The sequence below is a fragment of the Triturus cristatus genome, chromosome 7, assembly GCF_964204655.1.
Source record: "Triturus cristatus chromosome 7, aTriCri1.1, whole genome shotgun sequence".
NCBI classification, from domain to species: domain Eukaryota; kingdom Metazoa; phylum Chordata; class Amphibia; order Caudata; family Salamandridae; genus Triturus; species Triturus cristatus.
Genome location: NC_140590.1, coordinates 393,902,329 through 393,921,335, shown reverse-complemented (window position 1 = coordinate 393,921,335; position 19,007 = coordinate 393,902,329). Strand labels below are relative to the sequence as shown.

General features: G+C 51.3%; 1 protein-coding gene across 1 annotated transcript in view; it reads right to left on the bottom strand.

The window, feature by feature from the left end:
• The window catches only part of LOC146809769 (nicotinamide N-methyltransferase-like), a 167,275-nt gene that overhangs the window by 63,399 nt on the left and 84,869 nt on the right, over positions 1-19,007 (bottom strand). The gene's annotated exons all lie outside the window — the stretch shown is intronic.

Here is a 19,007-nt window from a genome sequence, read left to right as displayed (position 1 = left end):
ACAGGCAAGGGTCCTAAACGTAGTGCGCCTCACCACGGTTTGGGCCCTTGCCTGTCGCGGGTACTATGCCTACCCACACAAGTGAGGTAGCATTTTTATCGGGAGACTTAGGGTAATTCAGTTTTGTAAAGGAACTGTTATTATCTATTGACTTTCAATGCATTTCTGCCTTCCAAATGAAAGATATTGTGTAAAAAAGAAGTCATTCTAAAAAATGACTGATAATTCTCATGCTAGTATGAGTATTCCCAATTTCAGAAATGTGCAAATATCTACTGTTTCTAAACTCTATATTTTGTTCCCATTTCAGAAATACATAGGTGTCTTTCATACCGATTTTTCCATGTACACATTTTTACAGAATAATTACTATATACCCGGTACATAATAAAAAACCATTGCAAGTTGCTGCTCAGTTTTTGGCTCTGGGTTCGTCGGGTTCTTGGTAAAGTCCTATATATACCCACATCCAGTAATGTCCAGCGGATGTAATGGTATATTGCTTTCAAAGAGCTGTCATAATTAGAAGAAGTTACAGGTGAAAACGTTGACACAAAAGGCTTTTTTTTCAACTAATTTTCAATTTATCCTATATTTAACTGTTAGTTTCTATAAAAAAACCTTGATGGATCTACACGAATGACCCCTTGCTGAATTCAGAATTTTGTCTTCTTCTCGAAAATGTATAGCTTTCCAGGATCCATTATTGCTTTTGTACCTATTTCTGCCATTAACTGGAAGGAGGTCAAAAGCACAAAAAATAGCAAAATTAGGCTATGTCCCAGAAAAATGCCGAAACTGTGTAAAAAATGTTGGGTTTCTGAAAAAAGTCTGGTATCCTCGAAAAGCTGGGAAAATGGTGATTTCAACCCCACAAACCCTTTTTTGATAACATTTGCAGGGAAAAACCCAGATGCTTTCAGTTGCAGCCCGTTTTTCCAATTTTTCCGAAAAAACCCAACATTTTGCTGTATTTTGGCTCATTTCTGTGACCCCTCTAGGAGAATCCACAAACCCTGAGTATCTTTAGAATCCCCATGATGTTGGAAGAAAAGGACGCACATTTGGCGTGGATACCTTATGTGGTCAAAAAGTTACAGGGGTCTAAGCGCGCACTACCCCAAATAGCCAAAAAAGGGCGTGGCACAGGAGGGGAAAAGGCCTGGCAGCGAAGGGGTTAATGCTGGTGTTTGGCCTCCTATTTGTGATTGGGAGACTAAGGAGGGATCCAGCCAAAGGAGCACTTCAGCTCTGAAGGGAAATCAAGTAGGTTGCACCAGAAGACAACTGAGAGAAGGTTGTACCGATCCACCAACACACCCAACTGAGGAACACAATGTTGGCCTTAAGATAATGAGAAGAGTTGATGTTCAATGAGACACATTGAAAGAAAATCTCTCCATGTCTCTCTTTGATATATGGTCATGTTTAAATAATTTTACTTAGCTTTCTTATTTTTGAATGAACAGTATGCTGTGTTCATTGGAACTGGCACTTTCTGGTTTGCTGATGCAATACCTCAGTCAGGCAGAACCTATCATTCCCATCAGGGGAGGGTGATTGCACACTCTGTATGACCTGCACTCACCCTTGGGTAGCTTGGCACTGAGCAATATGGCTTACCACAGAGGCAATATGTAAAGCATTGGCACTGCACTCACTCACGATAAATACCTTGAGCGTCACAAAAGATACTTCACACGCAATGTATGTTTGTATTCAACACAGATAATAATCAACACAACATGAACATCATGTATTTCTGGGCATAAATCACACATGGAATGGGAAACAGCGTTTACAACGTTGTCATTACATCGCATTGCTATTACAACGTTGTCATTACAACACCTGCGTTGTTAGTACGTGATAACTTTACATCGCAAGTCATTAGAACAACTTGCTGTAGGGGGCGCTAAGGTTTTGGAAATGTATTCCAACACCTTCCGTACTGTTGCGCAAACTGGAGTAGGAAAAGTAAATAATACTATCCCTAAGTCCAGCGCACCCCCTACATCAAGTCATTCTAATGACTTGCTATGTAAAGGTATTGCTTACTAACAACGCAATGGCACTCTTAAGCTCGAAGAGCATGACCTTGAATTGGTAATGCCCTGGCAGACTGGAGAAGGCAGTTTTCTCTTTTGCTCCTTCGGGGATGGTGATTTGCCAGTACCCGGTGGTGAGATCAAAGGGAGAGGCACAACCTGTTGATCAACTCATCATCTTGCAGAGTTGGATGCCATCCATCCAGGTCACAGAGTTCAGCCCCCTATAGTCCACCACACCTGAGTTTGGGTGTGGTGCCTGGAGTAGTCCCCAATTCTAGCATTTACACACCATCGTCTTGAGGTAAGATCTCACCTTACCCGACAATATGTAAGATTGGCTCTTGACAGGTAGGTTGTTGCATGTGTTCACATCATGTGTGCACAGGTGGGTCATCCCCGGCATAAGGGAGCACAGTGAGAGAAACTGTCTCAACACTCGGTTACAGTCCCTCTGCTGGCCAGAAGTTAGGATGGAGGGGTAGGATTATTCCTTCCACTGACCCATCAATATCCTTAGAAACAAGGAGGTTGGGGAGAGGTTCATTCTTCTGTTCCTTATCCTTACCATCACCATTAGCGTGGTTACCTCAGACCTTTAAAAGTGTGGCTTGATGAAATTGATGTGCAGTACCTGGAGTGGCTACCTTGGGGTTCTTGAGATACACCAGGTAGATGGTCCCCCCCTTCCTCTCAATCACCTTATAGGGCCCGGTCCATCAGTCCTGAAGGGCCCCCTGCTCTACAGCCTTGATCACCCACACTTTCTGTCGAGGCGTCAACTCCACAGAAGTGGTGTTCCTGTTGTTCCACTCCTTTATGACATCCTAGTTGGCTTCTAAGTTGTGGGAGGCTTGCTTCCACAACTTGGCCATTTGGCTCTGGAAGGTCAGCATATGGCTCACTACATAACCAGGAGTTCTCTTGGGAGACTGCTCTCAGTCCTCCTTGATCAAACTCAGATGTCCCCTAACTGGGTCCCCGAATAGAAGTTCAAAGGGACTAAAACCCATTTGTTTTTGAGAGACCTTCTGGTAGGCAAACAACAGGCATGGTAAGAGAACGTCCCACTTTTATATCAGGGTCTCTGGTAGGTCTCTGATCATCCGCTTCAGGGTCTTGCTGATCCTCTCAACAAGCCCATTAGTTTTGGGAGTGGTACCTGATTTGTCACTTCACAATCCTTCCACATGACCTGTATGTCATCGGACATGACGTTCATTCCCTTGTCAGACACCCCTTCTTTGGGGAACCCCACCTGGGTAAACACCCTCTCAAAAGGGATGTCATTGGTGGGCAAGGGGTTAAGGGGGGCTTTAATTTTCTTCCCCACCTTGCAACTGTCCTGGCAGGTCACACAGGTCCAGTAGAATGCATCTGAGGACACCCTGAGTCTGGGCCAATAAACGTGAGGAGCAAGCCAGGAAAACGTCTTGTCCTTGTTCTGATTCCAATAGGAAGGCCCAATAATACTGGGGGGATCATCAGGGCCCTGCGGCCACCTGACCAGGAGCATTAGACTCATTGTACAGAATGTTGTCCACCCAGTAAAGGTGATGAGTCCTGGATTCATCACCAGCTGCTTGGGCCTCAGTTTACCAGCTCAGGCCCTCGAGGGTGGGGCACTCTGTACCCTATAGAACTCCTCCCATGATGGGGCCTCCCTCCACTTGCCAACCGGCCAGCTTAAGCAGGGCACCATGATGAGTAATGTCCTCTTCCGTGGACTCTCGGGTGGCCTCAGCCAGTTCCCCATCCATCTCACCAGAGGTACATTCCAAGATGGGTTTCCCCCGTCCTCGTCCTCTCCCCTTCTTAGCAAGAGGTTTGGCCACTGTTGCTGACTCCAGCCCCATCTGACTTCCTTCTCGGGTAACTATGGACCGTGTGGTATCACAGACCCAGTCGGGTAAACCCAACATCTCCACATGAACCTGGAGCTCAACTTCCTCCTAAATAGTGTGCTCAGGTGGTTACCCAACAGGCCAGCCACTGGCATGGTGGTAATCGCCGCATCGCCAACTTTTTTATTTTACTTTCCCTATCCTGTCATCTGCCCCTCCCCCCACTGATACCCGTGCCAGACGCACATGCTGTGTTGGTCCCTCATAGGGGATCTTTGATGTCAATGATAACTCGGAAGAACAGGGGGAAAGCTCAACAATCCCTTGGAAAGCACACTTCAGTGTGCCGCAGGTAATCAGCCCAGGCCAGCCGCTATTCAGGGAGGGTATGCGGTCCCTTTCAATGTCAGTAATCATCCTTGTGCACAACATATTTCTCCTGCAGAGTGTGCCACGTAGTTCCAAGTTCTCCGGTCCAGCATCCCCACAAGTGTATCTCACCCTTTGCTGAAGTATGGCACCAGTAGTTATACTGGAGTGTGCCTTTGAAGTTAGTGGTGGCTACAAAGGAGCTCCCTCTAAACCACAGATGTCTCCACTGAATTTCAGTCATGTCTGCTATCAGACCTTGGAATGCTGTTCTTTATCTTTAGTGAGACCATGATCTGACTCCAGAGGCGAAGTGTCAAAACCTCTTTCTCCAATCCCTCCAGCCAGCCTGCAAAGGACAGCGGTCCGTCGTTAAAGTTGCATGCCTAGTGTTTTACAGCTGTTGCTGTGGAATGCTCAGATGTACACCCCCAACCTTCAGTGAGGAATGAAGCCATGTCCCACAGCACTCAAAGAGTTTTAGAGCATAGAAATGCCAATTTTCTAGTTGTGTAATTTCTACATGAATCATGACAAAGCCAACTTGACCACTGGCAAGGGGTGTCGCTGCGAATCCAATGATAGGAAGCATCATGAGACTGCAATCTACTTATGAAGTCTGAAGTAATTTCACACATTTGCCTATGTTAGCCTATGGGAAGAGCAAACCTCATAGGTAGTGGAAACACACATGGGCATTCCTCACTACCTGGGTAGGGGGCACACAGGTGTACCTGCCCCGCCTTTCACCAACCACTTACTTCACCCCTTAAGACATACTCTTGCGGTACTCGGGTAGTAGTTAAAGGTCCTTCCAGGATGGCTAGTGTCTTAAACAGGCCAGTCTGAGCAGACGTGCAATTGCACACACCAGCCTACAATGGCAGGCTGGGCGAGTATTTAGGAATACCATCGGTGCACAGTGCACACCAGCCCTCAATGCCGGGCTTGTAAAGTATTTAGCACACCATTGGTGCAAAGCGCACACCATTTACAGACATTATCGGTGCAAGGGTGCACTCAATCCTGAAAAGGCAGGTCGGACACATGTTGCGAACAAGGTAAGCAGCGCTTCCTAAAATGTGTAGGAATGGTACGCACACTTCCACACTGTCTTTAGAGTCGGAAAGTTCCCCAGGCCCCAATGCCACCACATGATAATCAGCAAAACCCAGGAGGAGAAGGCAAACAGTTTGGGGAAGGTTTATCTGAAGAGTTGATAAAAAATACTGTACATAGAGTAAACATGACTTTCAGATTGGCTGTGGTAGTGTACTTATTTACATTAGAGTCACTAATTGTGCAATCTGGAAGTCGAATTGCAATCTAAGTTTGATATACAAAAGTATTAAATTGTGTTACATGTCTTATTTAAGATTGTGATATATGTTTTTTTTTTGGCACATATCTACCACCTCTCTTCATTTGATGCTAAACTACAAAGGCAAAAAGGTTCTATTCTTATGCATTGTTGTTTGTGAATCTTTAGTCTATGTTGTTTGATTTGTTAATTATTAATTGCTATTAACAAATTGCTTTTCCCCATGGGCTATTTACCTACTCAGTATTTTGTCAATCTGCATGCTATTGTTAGAAATTGTTAACGTTCAGACTTTTGTACATCACAACCCCATTTTAGTGGTCACAAATCAGTTTAATACTAATTACCGACAACCGTTAGGCAAAGGGGCCATATTATACAAATTGCCCGGGGGATGCAACAGACGTTTGTGCCTGCTTTGTGCACTCCTGGGGCACATTGGTATTACAAAAGAGGCCGCGGAGGCTTGTGCAGCCCTTTCTTTAATACAGATAGCACTGGCATTCCCTCATTTGCATGGGGGTGTGGCCTTGTGCAAATGAGTGTATCCCTTTGCCTCTGCGCCCGCGCCATATTACAGACATGGGCACAAAGGCTAAGAAGCTGTCAGGAGGTCCACTGTTAGTGAGCCCCTGATGGCAGCCCTCTGGAGGGGCAAGGGGGTCCTATGTAGCCCGAGTCATTTGCTTGCAGACGGATGCAGTCACTCGCTGCACCTTCCTGCAAGGGGATCTTTAATCCCCTTTTAAAAGTGCAGGCAGGTTGCCATCTGCACAGTGAAGCACTGAGAAGTCAAAGCTGCTCGGTTTTGCACTTTAATGCACTACCCCAGGCAGTGCATGTTTGCGGCTACCTTGGGGGCAATGCATTCAATATAATAGGGTGCACTTTCTCTGTTTTCTCCTGGCAATCTCTTTAACATGCACCATGGTGCAAACAGAGTGAGTGCGCCCTATCTGTAATAGGGCCCCATGGCCCGTATTATGCAATGAAGCGTATTTCCTTGTTAACGCTGGGCATACCTTTCAAAAGGTGTGCTCGGCACTTAAAAGTAGAGCGCGCGGTAGTGTACTAAATGTGCTGCCCCAGGGCAGCTGCAAACTTGTGCTGCCCTGGGGGCAACGTATTCAAGTGAAATATGGAACTGCTGCTTCAAATCAGCTCCGCGTTTCACTGTACAGGCGACAACCAGTCTGAACTTTTAAGGGGATTAGAGATCCCTTGCAGGTGGGTGCAGTGAGTTACTGCATCTGCCTGCAAGGGGATGTCTGCAGGGTCCATAGGATCCCCTTTCCCCTTCCAGAGGGATGCTATCAGCTTCTTCGCCTCTGCACCTGTATCTCTTATATGGCGCAGGGATGGATGCAAACGGATTCCCTCATTTTCATAGGGACACGCCCCCATGCAAATGAGGAAACACCCTCTGGATTTACCGCTGGCACTAAATGCGCAACAGCGCTATCTATATTACTGAAGGGCATGACACAAGCATCTGTGGTGGGCCTTTCTGCAATACCAAAGTGCCCCGGGGTGCGCAAATCAGGCACACATTCCTGTTGCATCCCAGGGCAATTTCTATACTACAGTCCTAGATGTACTATTTAATGCTTGTAAAATACTGGTCACAATATTAGACCACTGTTTTTGTCACTAGCAAATCCTTTTCCAAACTGTAATTTGTACAAATAGGTTACATCAGAAGATTGTGATTGGGAGTGGATTGTAATCTGACCTACCATAGACTGGAGAGTATCACAGCAATGGTGGCCTTAGGGTGACTGCAGACCCCCATGTCTGTTATTGCCTTTTAATAAAGTAAACTTTTATTTGAAATTCAGCCTGTTTCCTTGACAGGAAACAAGGATGTATTATAAACAAAAAAGTGCTTTGTTTGAGAATTGGCTGTGGGCACATGGACTATTGCCTACTGTTGGAAGGCGGACCTCGGGGAGTCGGAGAGACCACCCAGAGGGGCCCCCACACTGTACGAAGTAGCCGAGCGCTGCAGAGAAGCCTCCTGGGAGATCCTTCTCCTATTATGTACTAGCACAGTAACACCACCACACAGGACTCAAGGAGGTTGTCTCAAGACGAGCAATTCTTTATCAGCACGTTACGGGATCAATATTTACACGAAAGGGGATCAAGGGATCCACAAAGGTCTCAGTGTCTCTTTAGAAGGGAAGGGGTAGCGGGACAGTCTTTGGCAGGAGCTTGGTACGAGGGTACCTGGGGCCCAGTTCTTATCCTCAAGCTGGAGGGCCTCCGGAACTCGGAGGGGTCGAGCCGCGACGGCGTCAGCAAGGCTCTGGCGTTCAGTTCGTGGAGAGCCGCGACCAGGTCAGCGGGGCTCTCAAGATGGTTTCCGCTCAGCTCGAGCCGCGACGTCGTCAGCAGGGCTCCGAGGGAGATTTCAGCGAGGTTGGGCCGCAACAGCGTCAGCAGGGCCCCGATGTTCCGGGGGGCTTCAAGGTTTCAGCAAGAAGGAGCCGCGACGCAGTCTGCAGGGCTCGTGGTGGTTTCAAGCAAGAGTTCTTCTCCGTAGGGTCGGCCGCGATTCAATCAGCAGGGCTCTCGACTCCGGGATACAACTGCCGGTCTGTTGTGGGGTCGCCCCAGATATAGGCCTGGAGCCCTTTGAAGTCCGGACCCTTGCGCCCGGAGGGGCGGAGAGGCCAGGTTGGGAGCGGCCAGACGCCTAGCAGGAGAGGCGCCGGGCCCAGGAGAGATGGAGGCCGATCGCACCTCGGTGTGTGGGGACGGTTGGGGGTCCCATCGATACCGCCCTCTGCCAGGGCGATGAGGTGTTCACGTGATACCCCCTGGCCAGTTCTTGGTGCCTCAATGTCTGGGCCTCGCTGGGGCCGAGGCCGGGTTGAGCGGAGTCAGGTGGACTGGTGTGCAGGGTCACGTGGCAGGCAACAAAATGGTGGAGCCCCGAGGTGTATGCGACCTCGTGCGGCTTGAACGGGTGGCCCGTGGAGGCCAGGGCGGGGAACGGGCCCAACCCCAGGGAAGTCAGGACCACGCCACGAGGCCGGGTCCAACAGGCGTCCCCCCCAGCCGAAGGCAGGGAGAGTCACCCATCTTCTTGGGGATTCTCCTCGTCAAGGCGGAAGAAGCGGGACAGGCCGTCAGCGTTGGCGTGGTCATTGCCGGGTCGGTGCTCAACCGAAAAGTCCATCCCTTGCAGGGCAATGGACCATCGCAGCAGCTTGGGATTCTCGCCTCTCATTTGCATTAACCACCGCAAAGGCCGGTGGTCGGTCTGGACCCGAAAGTGGGTACCGAAGAGATAGGGCCGGAGCTTCTTAAGGGCCCACACTACCGCGAAGGCCTCGCGCTCGATGGTGCTCCATCGTTGCTCCCGGGGCAGCAGCCGTCGGCTGATGAAGGCCACTGGGCGGTCGAGTCCCTTCTCATCAACCTGAGACAGGACGGCCCCGATCCCATATTCGGAGGCGTCTGTCTGTACGATAAACTCTTTACTGTAGTCAGGGGCCTGGAGCACAGGGGCAGTGCACATCGCGGCCTTGAGAGTCTCGAAAGCTGATTGGCAGCGGGGAGTCCAGTGCACCTTCTTGGGCTGTTTCTTCGAGGTGAGTTCGGTGAGAGGCCCCACAATGCTCCCATAGTCCCGGATGAACCGCCGGTAGTATCCGGTGAGGCCAAGGAAGGCCCGCACAGCGGTCTGGGTAGTGGGAGGTTCCCATGCCTGGATGGCATCGACTTTTGGCTGGAGGGGGGCCACCTGACCGCTTCCCACCTGATGGCCCAGGTAGGTCACCGATCCTTGGCCGACCTGGCATTTGCTGGCCTTAATCGTGAGCCCAGCCCTTTGGAGGGCGGCCAGGACGGCCTTGAGGTGAACTAGGTGCTCAGCCCAGTGGTGGCTGTACACGGCGATGTCATCCAAATAGGCCGCGCTGAAGGCCTCGAGCCCGGCCAGGACCTTGTTTACGAGTCTCTGAAAAGTGGCCGGGGCATTCTTCATGCCGAAGGGCATCACCCGAAAGTGGTAATGCCCATCAGGGGTAGAAAAGGCGGATCTTTCTCGGGCGCCGGGGGTAAGCTGAATCTGCCAGTACCCGGCGGTGAGGTCCAGCGTGCTCAGGTAGCGGGCGGACCCCAAGCGATCGATGAGTTCGTCGGCCCGGGGTATAGGATGGGCGTCCGTCTTGGTCACAGCATTCAGGGCCCGGTAGTCTACACAAAATCGCAGCTCCGGGGGATGGCCGGGGGCTGCGGCCTTTGGTACCAGGACGACAGGGCTGGCCCACGGGCAGTCAGAGGGCTCGATGACCACGAGGGCCAACATCTTCGCTACTTCGGCCTGGATGCATGCCCGTACTCGGTCGGGTACCCTGTAGGCTCGGTGTCGCACGGGGGGGCTGTCCCCGGTGTCGACGACGTGGACGCACCAGTGGGTCACCCCCGGGGTGAGGGAGAAGAGGGCTGCGTAGTCCTGCAGCAGTTGTTGACAGTCGATGCGCTGTTCCGGGGTCAGGGAGGAGGCGAGCTGGACACCTTTGATGGATCTGTCGTGGACGTCGTTCTGCAAGAGGTCGGGTAGGGGCTCGGAGTCGTCCTCGCCCCCCTCGTCGGTCGCCAGCAGCAGGCTCAGTTCGGTCCGGGCGAAGTAGGGTTTGAGCCTGTTAGCATGTAGAACCCGGAGGGGGTTCCGGGGGGACTCTAGGTCAACTAGGTAGGTGACGGGGCTCTTCTTTTCCACCACCTTGAAGGGCCCAGTCCACTTGTCCTGGAGGGCGCAGGGCTCAACAGGGGCCATGACCCAGACTCGCTGGCCTGGCTCGAACTCGATGGTAGAGGTGTTCCGATCGTACCACCGCTTCATGTCCTCCTGGCTGGCCTCGAGGTTGGCTTCGGCCATGGCTCGGAACTTGCGGGTCTGGTTTCGTAGGGTCAGGAGGTATCGGTAGACGTCCGGAGGGGCGCCTTGGAGCTTCGTCTCCCAGCCCTCCTTGACCAGGCTGAGCGGTCCGCGGACCGGATGTCCGTACAATAGTTCAAACGGGCTGAACCCCAGGGACTTCTGCGGGACCTCCCGATAGGCAAACAGGAGGCATGGTAGTAGGACATCCCATCTCCGCCGGAGGGGCTCTTCCAAGCCCTGAATCATCCCCTTCAGGGTTCTGTTAAAGCGCTCGACCAGCCCGTTCCCCTGAGGGTGATAGGGGGTTGTGAATTTGTACGTGACCCCGCACTGCTGCCACAGGGACCGCATGTACTTGGAGATGAAGTTTGTGCCCCTGTCGCTCACCACTTCGCGGGGAAATCCCACTCGGGAGAAGATCCCCATCAAGGCCCGGCCTACCACGGGGGCCGTTACAGTTCTTAGCGGGACCGCCTCCGGGTACCTGGTGGCGTGGTCCACGAGGACCAGGATGAAGCGGTGGCCCAGGGCGGTCCGGGGGTCCAGGGGCCCCACGATGTCGATCCCGACCCGTTCGAACGGGGTGCTGACGGCTGGAAAGGGCTGGAGGGGGGCCTTGACCCGACCCCCCGTCTTCCCGCTGGCTTGGCAGGTCCGGCAGGACCGGCAGTGGTTGTCCACGTCTCTCCGCATCCGGGGCCAGTAGAAGTGGGTCACCAGACGGCTGTAAGTTTTGTCTTGCCCTAGGTGTCCGGCGAGGGGCACGTCATGTGCCAGGTTGAGAAGGAACTCCCGGAAGCGGAGGGGGACCACCAACACGCGGCTGGCCCTGAGTTCTGCCACTTTCTGTTCACTGTACAACAGGCCCTCGGCCCAGTAGACCCAGTGGGTGCCGGTCTGGTCCCCGTTGGCTTGTGCGGACGCTTGTTGTCGGACCCCTTCGAGAGAGGGACAGGACTGCTGTTCTTGCTGGAACTGCTCACGGGTGGGGCCCCCTTCGTGGCGCCATTGTGCAAGTTCTGGTAGGGCGCCGAGGGAAGCAATCTCTTCGGGGGAGGGTTCAGTAGGTCCAGTGTCGGTGTCCGCCTCCCCCTCGCTGCAGGCGGGGGGTGGTGCGAGCCCCTCGGGCTGGGCGGCACCGGGGGCCAGGGACGAGCGGGGAGCCTGGGCGGTCATGGACCGGGTGATGGCGCAGGCCCATTCGGATAGTCCCAGCATTTGGAGGTGCTCTCGTCGCTCCACTTGAGCCCAGGGGGAACTCTCCAGGTCGTTCCCCAGGAGGCAGTCTACTGGTGCATCATCGCGGACAGTCACTTTTAGTAGGCCTGTCACCCCTCCCCACTCGAAGGGGACCAGGGCCATCTGGCACAGGCTTTCGCTGTTGTCGGCCGTCCGGACGGGGCACAGCACATTGGGTAGGATCTGTTCGGGGGTCACCAGGTGGCAGCGGACAGCGGTGACACTGGCGCCGGTGTCACGAAGGGCTTCGGCCCGTTGTCCATTGACGGTGACCTGCTGCCGGTACTTCTGGGTGTTGCTTGGGATGGGGGTGCGGGGCACCATTTCTCGGCTGCCCAGGCAGACCAGGGACATGGCCGCCGGTTCCCATTCGGTGGTTCCTCGGTCGAGGGTTTCTTCTTCTTCTTCTCCTTCCCCCAGGGCGGCGGCCGCCAGCTGTCGGGGCGGGGGCCCGCCGGCCCCGCTTCTTCGGTTCAGGGGGCAGACCGGATCGCTGGCATAGTGTCCGGTTTGTTGGCAGCCGTAGCATGTTACTGGGGGCCGTGGTCCGGTTCTGGCTGGGGTCAGCCCTCTTCGGGCTATGCTCGGGGAGAGGGGTTGCTGCAGCGGCCTTCGAGGTGGGCTCCTGGGGGCCCCGGGGGGGGGTCCCGGTTCCTGTTCGGCCCTCTCCCTCCACCGCGTTGGCGGGGAGGTCCGGTGGGGTTCCTCTGGTACTCCCCCATCGAGTTCCGGGGGACTCGGGTGTTGACCCATCGATCGGCCTCGACGGCGAGTTTTCGTGGGTCGGTCATCTTGCTGTCGAGGAGGTGTTGCCTTAGCTCCACGAAGCAATTGTTGGAGAGATGTTCCCAAACAATGAGGTCGACCAGCTGCCCGTAGGTGGTGACTTTGCTACCCTTGATCCATCCTTCTAGGGCCCGGCTGAAAAAGTCCACATATTCCACCCAGGTAGTACCCGGGATCTTTTTGCAGTCTCTGAACCGCTGGCGGTACATTTCCGCGGTTAGCCCGTAGCGGGTGAGCAGGGCCTCCTTCATGTGGTCGTAGGAGGTCATCACCTCCTCTGGTAGCTGAAGCAGTGTGTCTCGACCTTCAGTCAGGATCCGACCCCACAGGCCGGCGCCCCAGTCCCTTCGGGGCACCCGATGGGAGGTCATGGCCACCTCGTATGCCTTGAACCATTGTTGGATGTCGTCATTCTTATAGTACTCCCTGACGACATCTTTCGGGATATGTACCTTGGCCTCGACAGGCGGTAGGGTGTCTCTATTACTGGGGGTGTCGGTCCCCCCGTTCTTTGCCTTGATTTCGAGCTCTTTGAGACTTCGCTCGTGCTCAAGGGTCAGTCTTTTTTCCTCCAACTCTCGGTGCCGTCTCTTCTCTTCTATCTCCTCTTGTAGCCGTAGCTGCTCTAGGGCCAGTTTCTTTTCCGCCAGCTGGAGTTCGCCGTCCAGCCGCAGTCGTGTGAGCTCTAGTTCGTGGTTCCGGACCTTCTCCCGCTCTCGTATCTCCTCTTCGGAGAGGCCGGTTTCTAGGCTCTTTCCTCCTCCGGTTGCCGGAGTCGGTGCGGTTGATGTGGCCACCGTCAGGGGCAGGGGACCTTCTTCCTGGGAGTGGCCTGCCTCGGCCACCAGCCAGGTCCTTAGGGCTTTCTGCATCTCCTCTTTGGTACCTAGGCCGGTGGTTGCAAGGCCTTTGTCCTTGCAGAACTGTTTCAATTCTTTGTGCGTGTATTCCTCCAACCGTTCGGGCTGGAACTCCGTGGTCGCGTTGTTTCCTTGGTTGCTCATGACTTCTGTTTGTCTGGATGGGTAGCTAGTGGGTTACTGGCTGGTACGTACTGCGTTCGGCTCGGATCCCGTCGCTGGCCACCAAATGTTGGAAGGCGGACCTCGGGGAGTCGGAGAGACCACCCAGAGGGGCCCCCACACTGTACGAAGTAGCCGAGCACTGCAGAGAAGCCTCCTGGGAGATCCTTCTCCTATTATGTACTAGCACAGTAACACCACCCCACAGGACTCAAGGAGGTTGTCTCAAGACGAGCAATTCTTTATCAGCACGTTACGGGATCAATATTTACACGAAAGGGGATCAAGGGATCCACAAAGGTCTCAGTGTCTCTTTAGAAGGGAAGGGGTAGCGGGACAGTCTTTGGCAGGAGCTTGGTACGAGGGTACCTGGGGCCCAGTTCTTATCCTCAAGCTGGAGGGCCTCCGGAACTCGGAGGGGTCGAGCCGCGACGGCATCAGCAGGGCTCTGGCGTTCAGTTCGTGGAGAGCCGCGACCAGGTCAGCGGGGCTCTCAAGATGGTTTCCGCTCAGCTCGAGCCGCGACGTCGTCAGCAGGGCTCCGAGGGAGGTTTCAGCGAGGTTGGGCCGCGACAGCGTCAGCAGGGCCCCGATGTTCCGGGGGGCTTCAAGGTTTCAGCAAGAAGGAGCCGCGACGCAGTCTGCAGGGCTCGTGGTGGTTTCAAGCAAGAGTTCTTCTCCGTAGGGTCGGCCGCGATTCAATCAGCAGGGCTCTCGACTCCGGGATACAACTGCCGGTCTGTTGTGGGGTCGCCCCAGATATAGGCCTGGAGCCCTTTGAAGTCCGGACCCTTGCGCCCAGAGGGGCGGAGAGGCCGGGTTGGGAGCGGCCAGACGCCTAGCAGGAGAGGCGCCGGGCCCAGGAGAGATGGAGGCCGATCGCACCTTGGTGTGTGGGGACGGTTGGGGGTCCCATCGATACCGCCCTCTGCCAGGGCGATGAGGTGTTCACGTGATACCCCCTGGCCAGTTCTTGGTGCCTCAATGTCTGGGCCTCGCTGGGGCCGAGGCCGGGTTGAGCGGAGTCAGGTGGACTGGTGTGCAGGGTCACGTGGCAGGCAACAAAATGGTGGAGCCCCGAGGTGTATGCGACCTCGTGCGGCTCGAACGGGTGGCCCGTGGAGGCCAGGGCGGGGAACGGGCCCAACCCCAGGGAAGTCAGGACCACGCCACGAGGCCGGGTCCAACACCTACTCACCAATAAACGTTATTTTAACATTCAAAAAAGGAAGGGGAAACCAAGGGGACCCCATGCCTTTTGAAAACAGGTTACCACCCCAAATTGGAGGTCAGTAACTTTTCAATGGTCTACAACTTCTATTTTGGGCCTAAACTGTTGATAGATATGGATATGAATTGCTATTTGAAGGGACACTGTCGTACTTCAATAGTTCATTGTAGAATTTGAAAGATGTTCATTAAGTAGTTGTCATGAAGAGCCCCACCAGGAGAAGCCTTCCTGCTGCTCAGCCTATTCTCCAACTGACTCTCTCACCCAACATTCCACAGCATCACCACACACCAACATTCCACAACCCCAGTTACACTGACTGAGCAGCAGATATAACATATCTCCCTTCTTTACAAATACCAAAATAACACTAGCAAGTAAACATGCATGTAACATAATAAATGTAAAAGACCATGCATACTGACCACAGAAGATGCAAGAAATAAAGATATACATGTAAAAGGGAAAACATGCAAGTAACCTGTTGAGTGCAAACATTTTACTATTTTAATTAAAGGTAAACCAGACACTATGAACACACACTCTACCATATGCATGCCAATCAGACAGAGAAAACAATAAAACAAACATGCCTCCACTCATCTTCCACCTTTCAATCAACACAAACAAACACTCTACCAAACCCCTAATGACACCAACATGCCAGCTGGCCAGGCTGACATAAAAGACAGCACGCAGGGAGCCAACCACTGAAGGTGCAGTAGAGATCTGCCCATAGCGAATGAAAAAACATTGGAAAGGGTGGAACACCTTGGCTTAAACATTTCCCTTCACCCCTAACCCATAGTAAGGGTGCAACAAAAAAAAACTTCCATCACACGTCATTTGGCTTAAACGCTCCCCTTCACCCCTAACCCATAGTAAGGGTGGAACAAAAAACTTCAATCACAAGTCATTTGGCTTACCCACTGCCCTACACCCTAACCCATGGTGAGGGTGAGACAACACTTCAATCACAAGTCATTTGGCTTACCCACTGCTCTTCACCCTTACCATGTAGGAAGGGTGGAACAAAAAACACAAGTCAGGACAAGAACCTGGTCTCACCTCAGAACCTTAGAACCCTCATTTCAAAACCCTCACAACTTGGCCCAAACATTTACATGGCTCATCCCGGCAACAACTCTGTGGCAGAAATACTGTATGGGGTAACCAACACACCCTTAATGAACAAAAGCTCCCATGCAAAAAATATATATCTATGACACTGGTCCCCAGTAATGCTCACAACTTGGCCCAAACATGTACATGGCTCATCCCGGCAACAACTCTGTGGCGGCAATACTGTATGGGGTACCCAACACACCCTTAATGAACAAAAGCTCCCATGCTGAAAAAATATATATATGACATTGGTCCCCAGTAACGCTCAAGATCACCTCTAAATCTCATACAACTGACACACTCAACTTAATCTACTCATAGTCAGTCCTCTCGAAGTCATATACTCTCTAAGTAATATACTCTCTATTTTTAACAATAATAAAAAAACGTATCCAATGCCACAACCCCAGCCATAACACTGAGAACAGTCAATCATCCAGTACGGGAAAGCCCAACCAGGAAGAACACACTATGAAGACAATTGTCAATTCTTCCACATACCACATACGCATAAGCATAGACAACAGCACCACGCCCAAGAGGTTTTCTCTTTTTTTTTGCTTTACCCATAACCTTTCAACTTGAAGTATGAAAGTCTCTTGAATTAACTGTGGCTGGAATAGAAATTGTCATATTGTCATATCCCAGCACGTGAGTGGTTCCTCCTCCAATGCCTTACTTTAAGTTAAACATCGAATGGGAAATGAAACCATGCATGAGAGTCTTACTGATTTAACTGTGTCACTTTCCCATGTGTTCCAGCACACGTACTTGTCGCCGAACTGAAGACACCACTGACAGGAAGGCTTGAAGGACACACGAACATGCAACCATCGTTGGATTTCCATGGAAATGCTGAAGGTACAAGCCAACATTGAAGCTTTTCCGATTCCTGCTTTTCCAGTTCTCCAATTGTAGCTTTACGCTTTAAGAGAGCGTTACTCGGATGAAAGCGCAGTTGCAGGGAAAACATACTACTGGGACCCCACCAGCTGACAAGATGGCAGCACACATACGCTAGGAGACTTCAGGCACGTATGTGCTGCACAGCGTCAGCTGCCTGGGCTCCTCACCATTTCACAAGGTCCCAATGACTGGACTTGTGCTAACCACCAAGGAGACCTGGCACGCGAGCAAAAACCATTGAGGTGAGTTGAGCCTTCTCATTCATTTTTCCAAATGAAGCTTGCGCAATGATTGGTCACAGAAATAGCCCTTGTCACAGCCAAAGTTTGACAGTTTAAAACATCACCTGAGAGTTTGTCAACATCCTATCAATGAAAGTCACGATCTGCTGAAGTTCCGAATTGTGGGACCAACCGGGGAGCAGCGCCGCCACCATCCAAAACTTGCTGCGGGTCTAAACAGCTTCCTACAGTTCTCACAAAATTAGGGCTAGCTATACATGAAAACCAAAACAACAGACTTGCCCTGCGTAGTCCAGGTGATACAGGACACTGGTGGGGCTGAGGGCATTCTTTCTTTCTCTGTACTATGAGTTCGCTTAAGCACCCTTTACAATTCTTCTTTATGCACTTTCTTCAGGCATTATTTCTTGTAGATCTTGTTTCCATAGTGTTTTTTCTTTTCAGTTAACACATGTAGGTTCCTCAAAAATTGTCGCTATAAAATGTCCATTGTACAATATGAAAGATGTTTATTAAGTAGTTGTCATGAAGAGCTCCACCAGGAGCAGCCTTCCTGCTGCTCAGCCCATTCTCCAACTGACTCTCTCACACAACATGCCACAGCATCACCACACACCAACATTTCACAACCCCAGTCACACTAGCTGAGCGGCGGGTTTAACCGATGCCTACAACACAACCTGCCCAAATAGCTATTCCTAATCCACTTTAGTGGAAAAGTGATTTACCATTATATTACAAACAACTTGTAAAGCCCTCATCAAAACAGAAGCCTCATTCTCCTAATACCTCCTAGACTGGGTTTGCATAAATATAATTTGAATAAGTACACTTTCTCAAACCTGTGGGTCATACTTTTCTATTTCATGTTCTTATCCAACAAAATCAATCTTACATGTAAGAGCAGTGATTGACCATAGTCTTTCTAGTTCATTGCAGACATATGTAAGCTTTCTGAACGCAAATGTGTTTCAATATTTCAGCCTCATTGAGAGAACCACTAATGCAAAATACAGAAAAAGCTAAAATAGCTCCGCAGTCAAGCCATGCATTTCTCTTTCTCTCTCTCTCTCTCATTATAAGTAAAGAATCTGACAAATGGTGGAGACATAAAAATGACATGAAAAATGCAACTTTCATTCCTAGAGTATATTCCAAACTTTTATAGGATTCACAAATAATTCTAGGAGTACCTCTTGAAATCTATACAGGCTATAGATTTCCAAGAGTGTTTGCAGTTGCACTTTGCTTTGCTTCTTCACTGGAAAAAAGAACACCTTCACTTACACCCCTATTAAACATTCGGATATTTCCTTTCAATTAACACCTTTGAGAGTTATTTAGCTACTTTTTCACCTACATTTGTAGGTAGAGACACCCATATATTCACAAATTACTGCCCCTGCTAAGGCGGGTATTTACAATAAAATGTGAAAGATTTGTAGCGCAGCGCTCTGACATTTTTAAAACAGAGGGGTTTGCAGTATTTACAAAAATACGGTGCAGCCCTGAGTTTCCCCTAGCGTTGGCTCTAATAAAGCTTCCTAGCGCCAGCACAGACACCCTTGTGCCATGTTGCCATGTTGCAAGGGTGTCTGCACTACAGGGGGGATTGTTTATGTGTAGGAACGGACAACTTCCTGCACAAAGACAATCTTGAAAGGAGATTTGCTCTTTCTATGTGTGCTGCAGAATGCAGCACGCATGGAAAGAGCAGAAAACAAAGAGAAATGAATCATTTCCCCTTGTTTATCCGGTCCAAGACCAGGTATTCCCTGGTCTTGTTTGGCGCTGCCCAAGCCTTGAAAAATAAATATGGAGCAGCATCAAAAAGCAATGAGTGTTGCGGTGGAACTCCCACAGCAACACCCACTGCCCTCCCCTTTGAGCAGTGGAATGAGGTGGAAAGAGGCATATTTACAAAGTGGCCTTAAGCCACATTAAGTGGCTTAGGGCTACCATGTAGAAATGTGAAATGGT